At 45.6% G+C, this 16,995-nt stretch overlaps 1 protein-coding gene across 1 annotated transcript in view; it reads left to right on the forward strand.

Annotated features, from left to right (window-relative positions):
- LOC138467978 (serine palmitoyltransferase 3-like) overlaps window positions 1-16,995 on the forward strand; it is a 1,426,144-nt gene that overhangs the window by 1,018,032 nt on the left and 391,117 nt on the right. The gene's annotated exons all lie outside the window — the stretch shown is intronic.

Consider the following 16,995-nt stretch of genomic DNA (forward strand, 5'->3'; position numbering starts at 1 on the left):
TTAGATATGTTACCCGAGCTGCCTCATGAAGTCTCAATCATAAGTCTTTCTCTGATGGGTCAGTTTATGACTTTTTGCATCCAGCAATAGTTATCCATTACCCCTTTGAGAAAAAGGTTGTTGCTATCAAGGAACCTTTCTGTTTCCATGTCCATGCAGTGAAATCTGCTTAAAAGCTCTTTAGTGTGTTTTATATTAGTTCCTATGTTCTATGTGGTGTGAAGAATCCTGTTGATCTCTCACTAAAACCCTGCCTAAAGTCTCCTCCCATATGGCCAGGTGCAGGCAGACACTTCCTCATCCCAACACTGGGGGGGTGTACTGCGGGATGATCACTGGGGTGTAGACAAGGCCCCGGGTTGTGAGGAGATTCAGTGGGAAGAGACACGGTATTGTACCAGAAGAGGTTACGGCTTATTGTCATTTTAATGTGTCTCAACCTCCTATTAAATCTAAGTTGGTAAAATCTACGGTTGTAACACCCATACATATTATACAGAAAGAGAATTATTTTGCTTCCTAAATACCCTCCTCAATACCAATGGTACACTACAAGAAATAGTGGAAGTGCTGTCTTCTCTAAACCATCATCCTCTAATGAAGTAAAAACTTCAACCTCCTATGTTAACATCGGTAATGGAATTAAATCTACTCTTAAATTACTAAAGAGCTTGAAATCCATAATGTAAATGAAGTAAACTACATGTCCCAGAATCCTATGTGGACTGAGACAAAGAAGTTGGCTGAAGAGGCATGTAGATGTAGTAGTGAGGCAATTAGGCCTAAGCCTTTGCCAGGGCCAGGAAATTGAGACATATGACTCGCACGTGAAGGCAACTGCCAAACCTGTGACATAAAGGCATAACATTTGGCAGCAGGGGGGGAGAGAAGGAAGGAGCTGGAGCAAGAGTTGGAAGTCTGGCAGCAGTTGTAGCAATAGAAGAGATCAATGCTGGCAATTCACAAGGAAGTGTGACCACAGAGGGACGCCAGACGTGTAGACAGCAGATTTCACCTGCAAGCTCTGAGAGAGTCCTGTGCTCTCAAACCCTGCATTGCCGTGGCTGCACTGAGGAAGACCTGCTGAGAGTGGAGTTTTCCCCATGCGCGCCGAGTAACTGTGATTGCAGAGCTGTGACTGTGCTGACACCCAAGGTCCGTAGCAGAAGGCAAGCCAATGGACCGAGGCGTGAAGGAGGGTCCCCATTGGTGTGGCCGGACCGCGGACATCCCGTGCTACAGAAGGGTGAGGGCCCCCAATGTGCCAGAAGGGGTAGTAGAAGTTGAAGAAGTCGGAAGAGTGCAGCAGCCCGCAAGTGCAGTGCATTGTTCGGTGAGTGAAATTCGGTGTCCAGATTCACTCAAAGACTTGCTGGTAACTATTACCAACTCCAAAGTAGCTTGCGTAAGTTCACAAGCGAGTATAAACTGTTAATCGTTGTGGAAATTCTCTTTGACAATGGGAATGTAACATGTGCACTATTAGTGAGAGCAATAGTGTTGGCGTAAGAAGAGATGTCTTTTATTTACATTGTTGAGTCATTTACTGTTGCTGCAGTGGTCGCGTGCACCTAATTAAAGAGGGAAGGCTTGCTGAAATCCATTTCATAAGACTAACAGTAACTTTCACAAATATTACAAGTGAATGCAGCATCAAAGTGAAGTCGTGTGTGGACAATTTTATTTCCTGAAAGGAGGTTGAAACCGTCTCTATGATATTACATGGAAATACAAACATTTGTAACCCTTTAAGGTTAAAGATCTATCTCAAAGAGTGGTCACCTGGGCTTAAATCTGTTTCTTCCTTTGAAGACTGAACCTTGTAGAACTTGAAACAAATACTCTTTGTTCAGAAGTTGTTGTACTTACTAGAAGAGCACGCATTACCCAAGCGAAGAGACAAACCCCTTCCAAAGTGGAACACGCCCTATTTAGATCTATCCACCTCATTTGCAAGGTTGTTAAAGGTCCAGTGTCCTCTGATACATGTGTGGCATAGTTACCTGAGGCTGAAAGAGTGATAATACAACTTCAGGGTAATTACTGTAACCTAGAAGGTGTGAACAAAACTGGGGAAGGGGACTGGGTGCTTGCAAAGAAGATTACACAAATAATCTGTAATGCTGAAGACTGCTGAAGTTGAGAGAGAGTCGGTCTGGGAGCAGAGGCAGGTTATACGTGTGACGGTAATGCAGACAGAAGAGGCAAAGAGGCTTTTCTTGAATCATAGAAAAGAAGAGGGCCTTCCCTACCTGTAGAGGTCGAGGAGGCTTGTCTTTAATTGCCTAATAATTCTGAGTCTAAAGTTGAAGCAGAAGTACCTGAACTGTGATGGTGTATAAAACTGTCAGTGGATGTTACATTGAAGTTGGTTGAACTAGTCGCATACTGTGAAACAAGAGTCTGTTTTCGAGATAACTGTAGTAGAAGGGTGGTTGTCTAGAGGAAAGCAACAACCCAAAGAGAAGCATCCTGACAATTATGCCAAATGTACTGCAGAGGTCCTAACCAATTTTAGAGTTGTAGAAGAAGTTAACCTATTATCTGAACTGCTGCAAATAATCTTGGAAAGTAGATATCCAGGATTACCATTGGTGCTATTTTCTTGGCTGAAATCAATCGGAAATGGTGTGGATCTTTGTTACCAGTGGATTTTTGTCTGATTATTTGTTTTACCTTGGAACTTATAAGCACTGGTTCAAGACTTTACTTTGAATGTTTTCTTGAAGCTGACTTTTAAATCCTGGGGACGGGATTTACCCAGGACAGGTGAAGGCCATCTGTATACTGTTCACTTATTGGTTATTGCTGTAAGTTGTTTTATTTACCTTTGAATGTTTTTTTGTTTAGTGTGTTGGCCAGTTTGTCTATGGTAGGAGCTTTCCCCTTAGCCTTTAGACTAGCTAGTGTGAATTCCGTGAATGGAGTAGGGCAAGTGAGGTTTGATTATCTAAACGTAACTTTAATAAAATGTATACACTTGAGAAAACTACAAGCAGTTGTCCGCCTCGTGTAACTGTCCCCCCACAGTGGTCTTTCACCCCAAGAAGAGAATAAGAGCAGTGGATTTAGCTCTCATTATAGTGGCAAGAAAAGCCTGATTTTCAAATCTGAATTTCGAATGGATTGTGTCCTCCCACATATTCCTCATCTATGATAGATATCTTTATTTCCAGCTTTAGCTGCTTCGGAAATGTTTTTCTCTCGTCAGAGGGCGCTGTGCGTTGAAATGGTCGACTCAATGTCCCACAAGGGCTTCTGTCTCGGCTGACATCATCTTGGAGTACATATACCACAAGCAGGGCCCGTTGGCTGGCTTCAAAAAGTGTCTAAAATGCAGCGCCAAGATGTTGATCACGGACCCGCATAAAATATGCCTCTGGTCCCTGGATGTCGAGCATGTAACAGACGACTGTCGATCCCGTCAGTCGATGACAGCGAAGACCTTAAAAGAGCAGAAATCTAAACTTGCAGTGGGTAGGATTGTCCCCAAATCCAAGTCCACTCTGTCTAAATTTGGGCCAACCCACGAGTCGAGAGATTCCTCTCCTCAAAAAAAGATCGAAGAAACGATCACACTCGGAGCAGACCAGGCACAGATCACCACCTTCTTCCTCCTCGTCTTCTTCCTCGGAAAGGAGCGTAGTCTGCTATTAGGGAGAATTCTCTGTTTACGCTGAATTTCCTAACCTAGTGAGTCCGCCAGCAGCTTTGCTGGATTTCTGGAGTTTGTTTTTTTTCTCCTGCCAAGAGTGAGACTCTTTTTCTCCCACTCTTGGACATGATTTATGGTGTTCCTTTGACTGTTAATGTGTTTTATGGGCTATGGGGTCCTTTACTCCATAGGGTCTCATGTGTTTTTACTATGTGTGTTGCACAGCACCCTCCATGCAGTGACACAGGGGTGTCATAGTGACACCCCACCATAGACTCCATACATTGGGACTGACTACTGTCTCCCAGGGCATGTAAAGTCACCATTGGCTTTTAGTCCCAAATTATGAACAGAAACCAGTACAAACCATCATATTGTGGACGTACTGCTCAGGGCAATTCGATTACCCCGGGGTCTGTTAGTCGAGGGGGCACGTCTCCGTCCCCCCTGATCAAGTTTTGGCTGGTGGCAGTGGATACTACTTTGTATATTCGACCGCGAATATATCTCTATGGGATTTTTTCATTGTTCGAGGCTACCAACTTTAAATATTTAATTCCCACAGCCTCGAACATACTGCCGGTTTATTTATTTAATATTCGCCGGTTGGTAATTTTTGCCAGGACTCGATTCTAAAATGGCGTTTGTGTTCTCTTCTGTGACGCCAACCCAAGTCGAGCCCTTTGTTCCACTTTTTGGCGGGCTTCTCCACAGAAGCCTCCAAAAGTGGTGCCACTCTGTCTGGGTACCACAGGGGGTGTGGGAGGGGGTTTAGGCACCCTGGACTGAGTTACCTTGGTAACTCAAGTCGCACTCTTGTGTGATTGGCCCAAGTGGTGAGCCGGCTGGCTCACCACTTAGCATGTTTGACAGCTAGGATGAGTGAATGGGGGTGTGCTGCATAAAAGCAGGGCTTTTGGGACTGGAACTTCAGAAGTCGCCACAGGACCTGAGAATCCGACGAGGGAGAAGCTGAGCCGACCTGCTACGACGACACCACCGGTGGAGCCCTGCGGAACCGACTCACCACTTCCCGACGACAGAGAAGATCTCCCGGCTGGAGAGTCTTCTTCCCCTGACTGGTGGGCACAACCAGTTTACCTTCTTTTCCCCGCATCCCAAGACGTCTTGTGGTCGAATTGCCCGTGCCAAGCACCCCGGCAACCGGATAGCCACTTACCACTGGACCGCGAATAAAAGGACTGCTCCTTTTAACTGAGAACTCCGCGGCTGGTTTCTCCCCTGGCAGTGCAACGGACTCCCGTCTTCCTCCCCGACGAGATCCTCTCTTCCCCCGGATGAAGCACCGACTTGCATCCGCTGCCAGGAACAACTGCCCCCGCTGGAGTATTCTCACCACTTTAAGGTACCGTGTCCACCAGGGCTACCTTTCTAAAGATTGCTACAAGGTAATATAATAATCCCTTAACCTTCTGGACTGGCCGGGCCGCCTTGACCATCGAACTGGTTCCTTTCTTTTGGTCCAACTCTTTCTGAACCTTTTCGAGACTTTTGTGCACCTTTCAACCGTGTGACCTTGGACACATTTCGTTCTGATCCTCTTAAAGTGGATCCGGCTTTCTGAACTCTAACTTCACGGTTTGACTCTGCCTTTCTCTCTTGCTGTGTTATTTTGAAAGTGTTGGGATCTGTTTCAATTTATGCTCTGCCTTTCTCTCCCTTTTAAACCGAATTATTAGAGTGCCATCTGTGTTAAGCGTTCACCGCTGTCTGAAAATAAGTGGGGCTTTACTTAAGACTTGTCTAATATTCTTTTAAGGGAGTGTATATCTTTTAGTGACCGTGTTTTTGAACTGCTTAATATTAGTGCCTGTGTGTTTTATTAGATGTGGTTTTAAATAAATAATTATATCTCTTTTACACCAAGCTCTGGTAAGTGTTTGCTTGTTCTACTGTGTTCTTTTGACCTATTGTGAATACTCTGTATACTGCCTAACTCTTCTTGAGGGAAGTCTGACTGCTCAGCCACAGCTACCAAGTGAATCTGTGTGGTGCAGACTGCTACCAAGTGGGTTTACTGCCAAACACCTGTAGTCTTAAATCTTTTGCAGTGGTCCCAGAGAGAACTGCACAGGTTTCTGCCTAACATCTGCCCAACTAAATCTTCCTCCAAAGAGGAGTGTGAACTCTTTATGAGGACAATGTACAAAATCTTTGAGGATCAGGCCCGAGCTGCTCGAAGCATAAGAAAAATGGCAATGCTATTGTCGAAGACGAGCTTGACGCTAAGGCGAAAACCTGCGTGCCCTCGAGCCTGTGTCATAAACCTAAGACTACTCAAGAGTCTTCGAGTACTCGGGACGAGAAATCGTTAAAGAAAATGTTGAGTCCAGGGCAAAGTCCTTCGAAGCACAAGACCAAAGTAAATCCATCGACACCACCGACGTCAACGCCTTCGACGTCGATACAAAAAACATTGACACCAATTGTACATTCTTCGAGGCCATTACATCAAAAAAGCCAAGAAAAGGTTTTTAAACCTTTGCCTAAAAAGGATTTTTTCAGGTCCTTGACTTCAACGTATAAGGGCAATGAAACCTCTGATACCCCTCCATGTGGTCTCCAATCGGATACCCCGAGTATTCAGAAGAATACTAATATACCTGAATGCTTTATTTCAGAAGAGACCAGGGTTAGGGAACTACATGACAGCCTACAGACAGCTAGTGGGGTAGACACCGCCCCAGAACTAGATTTTGGGAGACCAGACCCGGCTGATCATGCAGATGCATCCTACAGGAGCCTAATGACCAGAGCGGTGGAATTCCTGGGATGGAGTAGACCAGCTCCTGCATTTGAACAGGACGACCTGACTGATATATTAGACAAGGGTCCTCAAAATGACCCTATTTTACCATTCTATGTGGCACTGCAAAAAAAGGGTTGCTGCCTGAGTCTAGCCCTGCAGTAAAAAAATGTGACCAATAAATACAGGCCAACCGGTAGCGATCCTGGCTACCTGTCAACTCATCCTACTCCGGAAAGCGTAGTAGTACAGGCAGCTACTTCTGCCTCCAAGCAAGCAGCATACCCAACCATACCCCCTGATAGGGATGACAAACGCTTTGACTCTTTAGCAGCATGGCTTTAAAGTCTGCTAATTCCACATATGCACTGGCAAAGTTTACATTCACCCTGTGGGACTGCATATCGATGGTGGCTGATCACATCCCTGAGGGTGAGGGAAAAAGACGACTTCATGAACCTGATGAGGGATTGTAAAGAGGTCATGTGTGAGTCTCTGCAATCAGGTCTGGACACAGGGCCATGGTGGCAAGCACTCATACGCAGATTTGCGTGGTTGAGGAAGTCCGGTTTTGCACCCGATGTACAATCTGACTCCTTAACCTGCCCTTTGACAGCTCCCATTTATTTATAAATAAGGCTGGTGAAAGCCTTGAAAAGTTGCAGACCTCAAAGGCAGCAGCCAAGTCTTTAATGGCCGCAGTCAGGCAGCCACAGCCTTTTTACCCCGGCGGATCATCTTGGAGGGGTTGGTTTTTTCGCTGGCACTCCCCAGTTGAAAGAGTGAGAGGACATGCTGGTCAAAGAGGACAGAGAAGATTGCCTCGTGGTAGACGAGGGAGAGGTGCTAAACCCCGACACCCCGTGGGAGGCACACTGTCACAGTATCTGAAAGAATGGCGAGGTGTTACTTCAGATGCATGGGCACTAGAAACAGTAGCACAGGGTTACTACCTCCCCTTTATAGAGAGACCTGTGGATCATCCACCGGGAAACCATTCGCTAAATGTTCCCGCTCCATTCCTGTTGCAGGAAATTTTGACCCTGCTAGAGAAAGGTGCTATAGAACCACTACCTGTGATGGAGAGGAACAGAGGATGTTATTCTCCATATTTCTTAATACCCAAGAAGGACGGAGGACTGAGACCTATCTTGGACTTGGGATACTTGAAGTTCCTCAGAAAGGACAAGTTCAAGATGGTCACACTTTCTCGGATCCTTCAGGTCCTCCAGCTCCAGAATTGAATGGTATCATTGGATCTTCAGGATCCTTACTTCCTCTGCCAATCCATCACAAGCACAGGAAGTACCTGAGGTTCGCCATTGGCGGTTCTCGTTATGTTTCGAGTTCTGCCATTCGGGCTGACTTCCGCGCCAGGGCTTTTCACCAAGGTAATGGCAGTGGGGGCAGCAAGTCTCAGGAGAGGGTGATTAACATCTATCCCTACCTGGACGATTGGCCAGGCATGTTCACCCGAACAGGCCAAGAACATCTCAGTATCACCTGCCACTCCATCCACAGACTGGGCTTATCCCTCCATTACAGTCTCACATGATACCATCTCAGAGACCCCAGTTTATTGGAGCAGTCCTGGATGCATCCTTGGGGGAGAAAAGCCTCCCCAACCGAGGTGCGGGCTCAAGACATTTTGCAGATGGTCACCAAGTTTCAGAGTGCCCAGCGTCTTTCAGCGTTTGACTTTTTGGGGTTGTTGGGCCTCATGGCATCAGGATACAGTGGTCCCAATACTCGAAGGATGTCAGACCTCCTTCAAATTCAGAGCAGAGTCTCACACGACCTTTTGTGGTGGGCCTGCAAGGACAACATTCTGAAAGGAGGACCTTTTTGGCAACCATGTTTGGAGATAACAGTAGTGACGGACGCCTCACGAGGTGGGGAGCCCACGCCAACGAGCTGACAATCAGGGGTTGTTGGTCTCCATCGGAGTCCAAACTACGCATCAAGTTTGGACTCCGATGGAGCTCCCTTTCCCTCCCTTTTCCTTTAGGAGCTTAGGGCAATCAGAATAGCGCTGAAGGCCTTTCTGCCCTCTGTACGGGGAAAACATTTCCTAATAATGACGGGCAACAGTGGCCATGTACTACCTCAACAAGAGAGGAGGCGTAGGGTCACTACCAATGTGCAGAGAAGCAATTTAGCTCTGGTTCTGGGCAATGCAAGAAAGAATCTCTTGATCGGCAGTACACCTAGCCGGAGAGGAGAACAGAGTGGCCGCTCTGAGCAGGCAGAGCACAGTCTCCCACGAGCGGGAACTAGCTCAGGAAGTCCTTCAAGAGATCTTCAGCCTTTGGAGAACCCCTCAAGTGGATCTGTTTGTGACCACTGTCAACCGAAAATGTGAATTGTTTTGCTCTAGGGGACGCGTTCATAGTGGACTGGGAATTTCCACTCATGTACACGTTTACTTCAATCCCCGTAATTCCTCACGTCATCAGGAGGTTGAGAAAGTATGGGAAATCATTGATCCTAATATCCCCGGATTGGGCCAGGAGGACATGGTACCCAGACCTTCTGGACATGTCCAACTGCCCTCCAATACATCTTTCAAAAACAGAGGACCTTCCCTCGCGTGGAGGAGGGTCAGGTTCTCCTTCCAGAGGTCAAGACACTCCGCCTTCAGGCATGGTTTCTGAGAGGCTGAGGTACAAGGATTAGTACCTTCCGATTGACGGAATGGAGATTAACAAAATCCTTATACAGCTGCCGTTGGAACAAGTTCTTCAGCTGGTGTAGGGAAAAAAATGTGGACACTTTTTTCTACGCGATACACCTACGATGTTATCGTTTCTACTCCATTTGGCAAGTCTGTGGCTCCAGATTGAAACAAGCAGGGGTTAGCTAGCAGTGCTTTCCATATTCAAGCACACCTCGAAGAAGGCATCCTATTTCAAAATAGCCTTAATAATTCTATTTCTTAAAGGACTCACAAATGTCTTTCCTCCTACACCATTCCAATTACCAACTTTATTTTAAAGTTTTTGATGTCTGTTCCTTTTGAGCCACTCCATTCCTGCCCTTTAAGACTGCTAACTTACAAAACCATTTTGTTAGTATCAATAACATCAGCCGCAGAGTGAGTGAGTTTCAGTCATTATCCTGTAAACCTTAGTTTGCCACTTATTTACAAGCATAAGGTTGTCCTTAAGGTCAAACCCTATTTCCTACCAAAGATTATGTCACATTACCATTTAGCACAGAAAAGCGTGCTTCCAGCTTTCTATCCTCTACCTCAACCTGGCAAGGAAGAGGAAAGATTCCATAGTCTCGATCCGAGGAGAGCTCTAAGCTTTTATATTTTGACGATAGCAAAGTTATGACAGCACGACCATCTTTTCATTGGATATACAGGACACAAACTAGGTCTGTCAGTCACCAAACCGACCCTATCCAGATGGATCATACTGGCTATTTTGAAGTGCTACAGGCTAGCCGGGAAAGATCCCCCGAAGGTTTAGGGGCTTATTCCACTAGGGGCATGGCACCTTCTTCTGCCCTTCAGAGGGGAGGCCCGATAAAGGACATCTGCGAGGCAGCTACATGGTCCGCCTTCCACACGTTCACAAAGCATTGCTGTTTAGACACTTCTAACAATGAAGGAAGATTTGGGAAGGCAGTACTATGCTCCATTCTGGACAAACAATAACTCTCAATTCTTACTCCCTCCTCCAAAAGAACATGATACCGCTTTTGGAGTTTATCATTGATGAGGAATACGTGGGAGCACACAATCCATTCGAAGAACAAGTTGCTCACCTCTGGTAATGTTGTTTCGACTGGATGTTCCTTCCACGTGTTCCTCATCGCCCTCCCAACCTACCCCACTGTAGAATTTCCGAGCTTTGGACCTTGCACTCTTTTACGGTCTGATAATTTAAAGGCACTTATCAAGGCTGTTAATTCTGCATAAGGTGGCGAAAAAACAGAACTGTAGCCAACGGGCGTTGCGCATGGTATGTGTACTCGATGACGTCAGCCAAGATGGAAGCCCTTGCGTGACATTGACTCGATCGTCTTGGTGCACAGCGCCCTCTGGTGAGAGACATTTTTTTCCAAAGCAGCTAAAGCTGAAAACAAACATATCTATCATAGATGAGGAATATGTGGGAGGAACATCCAGTTGAAAGAACATTACCTGGGGTAAGTAGCTTGTTCTACTCGTTCATCCCAGCAAATGGTAGGGCCTGCATTTGCATTCCGTCTGTGAATTTCCCTTAATACTCATATACCAACCCCTTTTCTCCATACTTATAGCATGTTCTCCCCAGAAGAGGGTGGGACTGGAGTGTGATAGGCGAGGGTAAGGGGGGGGGGGTAGCAGCAATAGAATTGGAAAAAGTGGTGGCACAGAACGTATAAGCAGCATATGTGAAACCTCCCTTGCGCCTGCTCCCCACCCCCCTCCTTTTCTTTGCGCAGACATGGCAGGAGCTCTTTTCAGAGAGGCTGCGTATCTTCATGAAGGACATATTTTCTTTGGTGCCTTGTTCCCTATGCACAGGGAAAATTATTTAAAGTTGTATGGGTCCTGCAACATGCTTTTTCTGGGGAAAAAACACAAAGCCCTGTTTGGACGTGGGTTTCATCTGGAAGGTCTTTTACCTTTTGTGTTGCAATTCTGGTTTGGTCACTGAAGTGGCACCTCAGAAGGTGAGAGGAGGTTTTTAGAACCCTTCCTCCAGTGATTAGGATCTTTGTACGGAATAAAGTGGGTCAGGTTGCATGTTTACCGGCACCGACCGGGTGACACGTTTCTGCACAGTCGGGTGGCTCAGATTCTTGTCCTTGCCAAAAAATACCAATCACCAAAGGTTTCCCAGAGTTGTTTCCGGGCATTATACTAGTCTGCAGATGGAGGGGGTAAGGGTCTCACCTCAGGGCTAGTCATGAGGGTAGCATTATGCTTGCTTTAACTGGTTGAGAGGCAGAGGGCTGCTCCCTCAGAAATACCAGGTCCTTCTGGGGCCTCAAAGGGCCTATCAGTCTTTTTCCTTTAATCATACCAGCTTCCTTTGCTGGATCTTTCAGGTGTCATATATGAGTAGCCGCATAGAATTGAAGCTCCTGTGAGGGAGTATGCAGAGTTCATGCTCTTCTCAGTTCAAGTAGGATGAACACCAAGCACCATTTTATGAGGATGTTACTCGCCACTAAACATGCAATACCAGTGCCTGCGAAACAAGTGACAGTTCCAAGCAGAAAGAGGTAAAGTGAGGCCCTGGATATCCTGGCCAAACCCCCAAGCCTGCACCATTCACAGGACAAGGCTTTGTCAGGCCTTTTCTCTGACCTGGAGTGGAAACAAACAAGCGTTCACCATTAGACTGTAGTGGGAGTTGATTCTAAGGAGATACCTTCAATATCGGACATAGGCCCTTTAGGCAGACCAGGTCAATCGGACATCTTTTCCAATCCTGAATGGGGTGGTTGTAACAGAGTGGATGGACTGGTTCTCCCTTTTCCTGTGGGACACAAACATTGATGTAGTCTTATTTGGGTTACTTGGAACTTTCTTCAGTAGATGCATATCAAGCAAAGTTCTATCCTAGCCCTGCTACTACTGGGGTGATTTGGAACCTTTGCGTCCTCACGCCATATTAGCAATTGTCAAGAGTAGTGCGAGAGTTAATACTGCAGCCTCCTTTTTAGGGAGATGTTACTTAATCTCTGTGGTCAACGTCTTTAGGTATGTCTTCCTTACTGTAAGGGTGCAGAAGAAGGACTCTAAAGGTGGCAAGTTTGTGACTAAAGACTTTTATTGAAATACTAGCAAAAAAGTACCTGTTCTACGAACGGGTTCTGCATTCAGTCATGACAAAACTCTCATGAATTGTTGAAAATCAATGATCCTGTAGGTCGCTGTTCTGATTCGCTTCTCGCTTGATGTGCTTTGCATTTTGAAGTAATCTGCACTGCAACTAGGCGCGTGTGACTGGCTGACGTACCCTGGAGCAGAGATGGGATGGGCCGAGAGTTGGTGTGCTGCTGCATACTGGGACCATCTATGTTCTCTCCCCACCTGTCGCCTCGCACCTTGGCATGGTGCAGTTTGTTGCAGTGCAAATATCTCGGAAACCGTGCATCCTACTGCCTTGAAACATAGGAGTTTTGTTCCTCGTGTCGAGACGGGTCCTTCTACGACCACATGTTTTGCCGATTTCAGGCAACCGTCTTGTGTGAAGGTGCTGACATCCTGGGAAAGGAGTGGGGTGTCCAAATTTCATGTAGCCAGTAATGTCCGCAGGGCCCTAACAGATAACCATGCACAATTTGGTGCAGATTGGTGAAATTGTGTGGAATTGTATAAGGAACAACGCTTCACTAAGCCACAAAGACACAAACAAATTTTGAATGTTATAAATATATATAGATAAAGCAAGAGAAAACCTATCTTTCCCTAAGAGGGGTATCCCTGCCTCAACCAAATATCTAAGGTAACTGTCAAGATGTCTGTTAAAGTAAAATTGTCCACCGTCCTGTGTCAAGAAAAAGCAGTACTGTTCTGCTCCCAGGAGAATGTCTCCTTTCTCCTGGCATTCAGTTTCAAAAAGGCTGGGGGATTGAATCCCTTCGCCAGGCCACAAACGTCAAAACAATATTTACTTTCTTGCTGGGCCAGGAGAATGCCTTCTCCTGGCATGTTCTCATTCTCAAACACCCAGAGGAATGACTCCCTTCACCAGGCTTGTTAGACCTTTCTCCTGATCCGATTTGTGAGGAGAATGGCTCCCTTATCTTGGTAATTACAAAGCAATCTCTTCCAACCAGGGGGACTGACTCTTTTCCCATGGCTGGCTTCTTCTTTCATTTGGCCCACTTAGTTCCCTTCCCTGCCAAATATTGCCATGCGGAAGATGGCTTGTATCACTTTCTTGCTTTGGGTCCCAGACCCTGGTTTATCTCCCCTTTTCTATGTCCCCTTGGCTGCCTTGCTTGCCAAGTACTGACACAAGAGTGATAGACCTGCTAGTTATGTCCATAGAGAGTTTTGGTCTCCTGTACCTTCCAGCCCCCACCGGTCCCTGCACCTCTCCTGTTACCTTGCCTGTTCCCGGGATGTGCAGCCGGTTCTTCCTGAGGTCTCTCTCCTACTCTATATACTGCATGGGCATCTCAGTGTCTTGGTGCCTTCACCTCTCGGATCTCCAGCCTGGACCTTGGATAGGCTGTATAGATGCTGCCTCTTGTGTTCGTGCCACCGTCTGCCAGTCTCCCAGTACCTTCTGGATGCCCTTGGGCAAAGCAGTCCTGTTGTCCTCTTGACTATGGGAGTGGACTTCTCTCGGCTCTGCCCTGACCTTTTCTGCGTCTCCTTCATGCTTCCTGGGCTTCACGGTCCCTCGTCCTGGTTGGCTGTCTCTCTCTGGTAGGCAGTCCTCCTTTCGTTTTTATGATGTAAAATGAATGGAAGTCTATAGCGCTGTACCTCCTTCTTGGTATTGCTCCATTGTGCCTGTGTCCCACCTCGTCCTGGTACTTGGATTACCAATGTTCTGATGTTGCTGTTATTCATCACAGTACTTTCCAGAACCTTGAGGTAGTACACTTGACCAAAGTACATAGGTCTGTTTACAGAGAGTTTAGAAGGAGAGACTTGAGTATCTGGAGGTCTGATGTTACCATAAGGGCTATACCCTAGAATCTAGGATCCCCAACCTTTTCGGTGCACTGAGCAAAATGTGCGTATCAAATCAAATGGTGAGCAACATCCATTCTTCGACCAAACATATCGGTGTTCAGTTTCTGGAAAAATTATTGCAAAACAAATTAGACATGTATTAAACTTAAGACTGTTAGTAGAACATTTTAATTTGCAGTACTTTAGTTATCTAGACCACGCGCAATTCTAGTAAAGGACATTTGCATGGTCTTTAAACTTCATTTGACATTGTGGTTGTTTACAGGAAATGTTGAGGAAATTGATTGGTCAGTAGGACATATTTAGACGGATCGGACCAGTCGAGTTGTTCAAAGATATAGTAGGACTAAATAAACATTACCAGGACTGCAGGTTCTCGAAGATTTTTTTTTTAAGTAGTGCAAATGTTTGGACAGTAACATTGGTCACAAATGGAACAATGATTTTCAGGTGTACTTTTTGTTTTTGCTTGAGAGTTTGTGATTTTTAGAGCAAATTATATATTGATAAGCATACAAGAACAATAATATTGTTCCTCAATCAACATGGGCTGTTGTTTGCTTCAGTAATGTTATGAAAGCTTGCATTTCTGATTAAACAGTTAGTGATCACTATTCTCAAGATAATTTTCCAATGGTCAGGGGTAGGCACCATGAAGAATATGTCTGACAATCAGAGGGGCTGGTTGGCGATGCCTGAGCTCAAAATGGAGGCATTAGAAAGAATTATTAATTCACAAGAAATGTATATATATTCTCTTTAACCTGTTAAATAGTTCAGAGGCCACAAAGGAAAGTATTTGTTTGTGTCTTTGGTTGAAACTATCCGTGTGAGAGATATTGGCAAACGGCATCCCCCAGTTCAGGTGGTCCAGGTAATAGAAAGGGAATGCCCCATGGTTCGATGCAGAATGTAGAATATCAAAATTAAAATTGAATCATGATTTAATGAGTGGTGTGTACATGACCGGCCAGATTGAAAGTTTCAAAGGGGCAAAATTGCTAAAAGACAACAAAAAAAGGGAAACAATGGTGAAAAGTAGTTAGGAATGAGAATCCTTTATTAAGGATTTGGTGCCTCTTTTCTCTGCCCAAAAGGGAATTTACACAAAACTGTGTGACAAACATTGGTTGACGACCACTTCATTAACTGGCTTGTTCATTTTAATTTATTAACAGTAACCTAATTGGATTTGAATGAAGGGAAAATAAATTATGAAAACTGTGGCATGCATTTGCCTTCTCTTACCATTATCCATGTGCTGGATGGGCAAAGTATCAAACAATGACAATTTTTCCACTTGGTCACAATGTAATGATAAATGTAGCTGACACTAAAAGTAATATTTCTGAAAAATATAACGCATGGTGGTTTCAAATTCGACCCTCACTTGTACATAAAATAGTGCATGCAAATTAGCTAATAAAGGAAGGTAGGGTATGCATGTCACTTATTTGTCCATTATGCTCCTACCAGCTGTACAAAGGAACAGTTTCTCCGGGACACAAACACAGGAACATGGTTCATTTATTTTGCTCATTAATCCATTCGTCAGCTGGGCAAAGTATCTGAAGATGACTGGCTTTTAACAATGATGCCGATATAATAAGTAAGGACATTTACTGAAAAAATATTTGCACAGTGGTAACAAACTGAAATCCTGCAGATACAAAACTAAGCCAACTGGACCCACAGCAGGCTCATTGTGCAACATTCTCGCTAAGTCCATGTCTCTGTCCTGGCTATACTGCTACTGAGGTCTAATCCCTTCAGCAGCTCCTTCTAGGCCTCCGCACCATAGCCCTGAGCAACAACTTAGGGTGCTGTGAGCAACATGTTGCTCCAGAGCTACACGTTGAGGATCACTGCCCTAGATGGTCGTCATCCTCCCTAGGGTAAAGCAGAGAACGGGGAAGGCGGTGCAGGGGGCAAGGAGGGGAGTCACTCACCATAAGAAAAGGCAAGAGATGAAAACTGAACTAAGAGGTGAGTTAACTTTGCAAAAATAAATGCAATACAAGTAGCAACAGTTTCACAGTTCTTACGAGTTCAGTCGAGTCTTTCCTTGAAGGAAACATAGACTCACGGATTGAGATGAGTCCAGGGGTACCAAGTTGTGCTGAAATGGGCATTTTCTGGCAAGAAAGTTACCTTCTGTGAAAAGTGTCCAGTGGAGCGGTTTCTGGCATTAGAAGCCACAGAAGACCCCTGGTGATGAAGAGGGGACCAAGACTTGAAGACTCATATGAGTAAAGGACTCCACAACAGCACCATTCATTTGCAAAGCAATACCCTAGGTGTGACAATTAGCTCTGCAATAGGCGGTTTTCAGTTTTGAGACACGGTCACTGCGCATATTGTTTGGCAACCACCTTAGGTTCCAGTGATAATAGCCCAGGCGGGACCCCACAACCACATGGACAGTTGATTATTTGAGGTTCAGTGGCTCCCTTGTCGAGGGTCTGGGCCAGAGGATCTGAAAGGCAGACAAGCTTTGGTCAGTGGCAGTTAGTGATGCAAGGTTCCTCCAGTGTCCTCAGGCACAAGATTGAGCTTCTGAGGCTGTGGTTGCCTTGTGAGAGCCCCACGAAGAACGATTGTTAAAGATATTCTTGCAAAGTCATACCAGGGAGGGGCTAGCCACAGAAGAATTCTGAGGCGAGATTGGTGGTGCGGTTGCGGGACAGAGGACAGCGCCTGGTCTCTGGGGCTTCCCATATGTAGAAGATGGAACCAATGTGCTTGCTTGATGTCCTGGGATGTTTTAACTCTGGCTTGTTTGGCACAGACTCTTCGGGGTCCTGGCTTCATAGAGGTTCCCACTTCTGGCAAGGTCAGGAATTTCATAAGGATGTGGATTTCAGGCAAGTGCTGTGATCTGTGTTTTTTCAAATTAGGCTCCTCAAACATATTCTG

The sequence above is a fragment of the Ambystoma mexicanum genome, chromosome 4q, assembly GCF_040938575.1.
Source record: "Ambystoma mexicanum isolate Mex_15411 chromosome 4q, UKY_AmexF1_1, whole genome shotgun sequence".
Lineage (NCBI taxonomy): Eukaryota > Metazoa > Chordata > Amphibia > Caudata > Ambystomatidae > Ambystoma > Ambystoma mexicanum.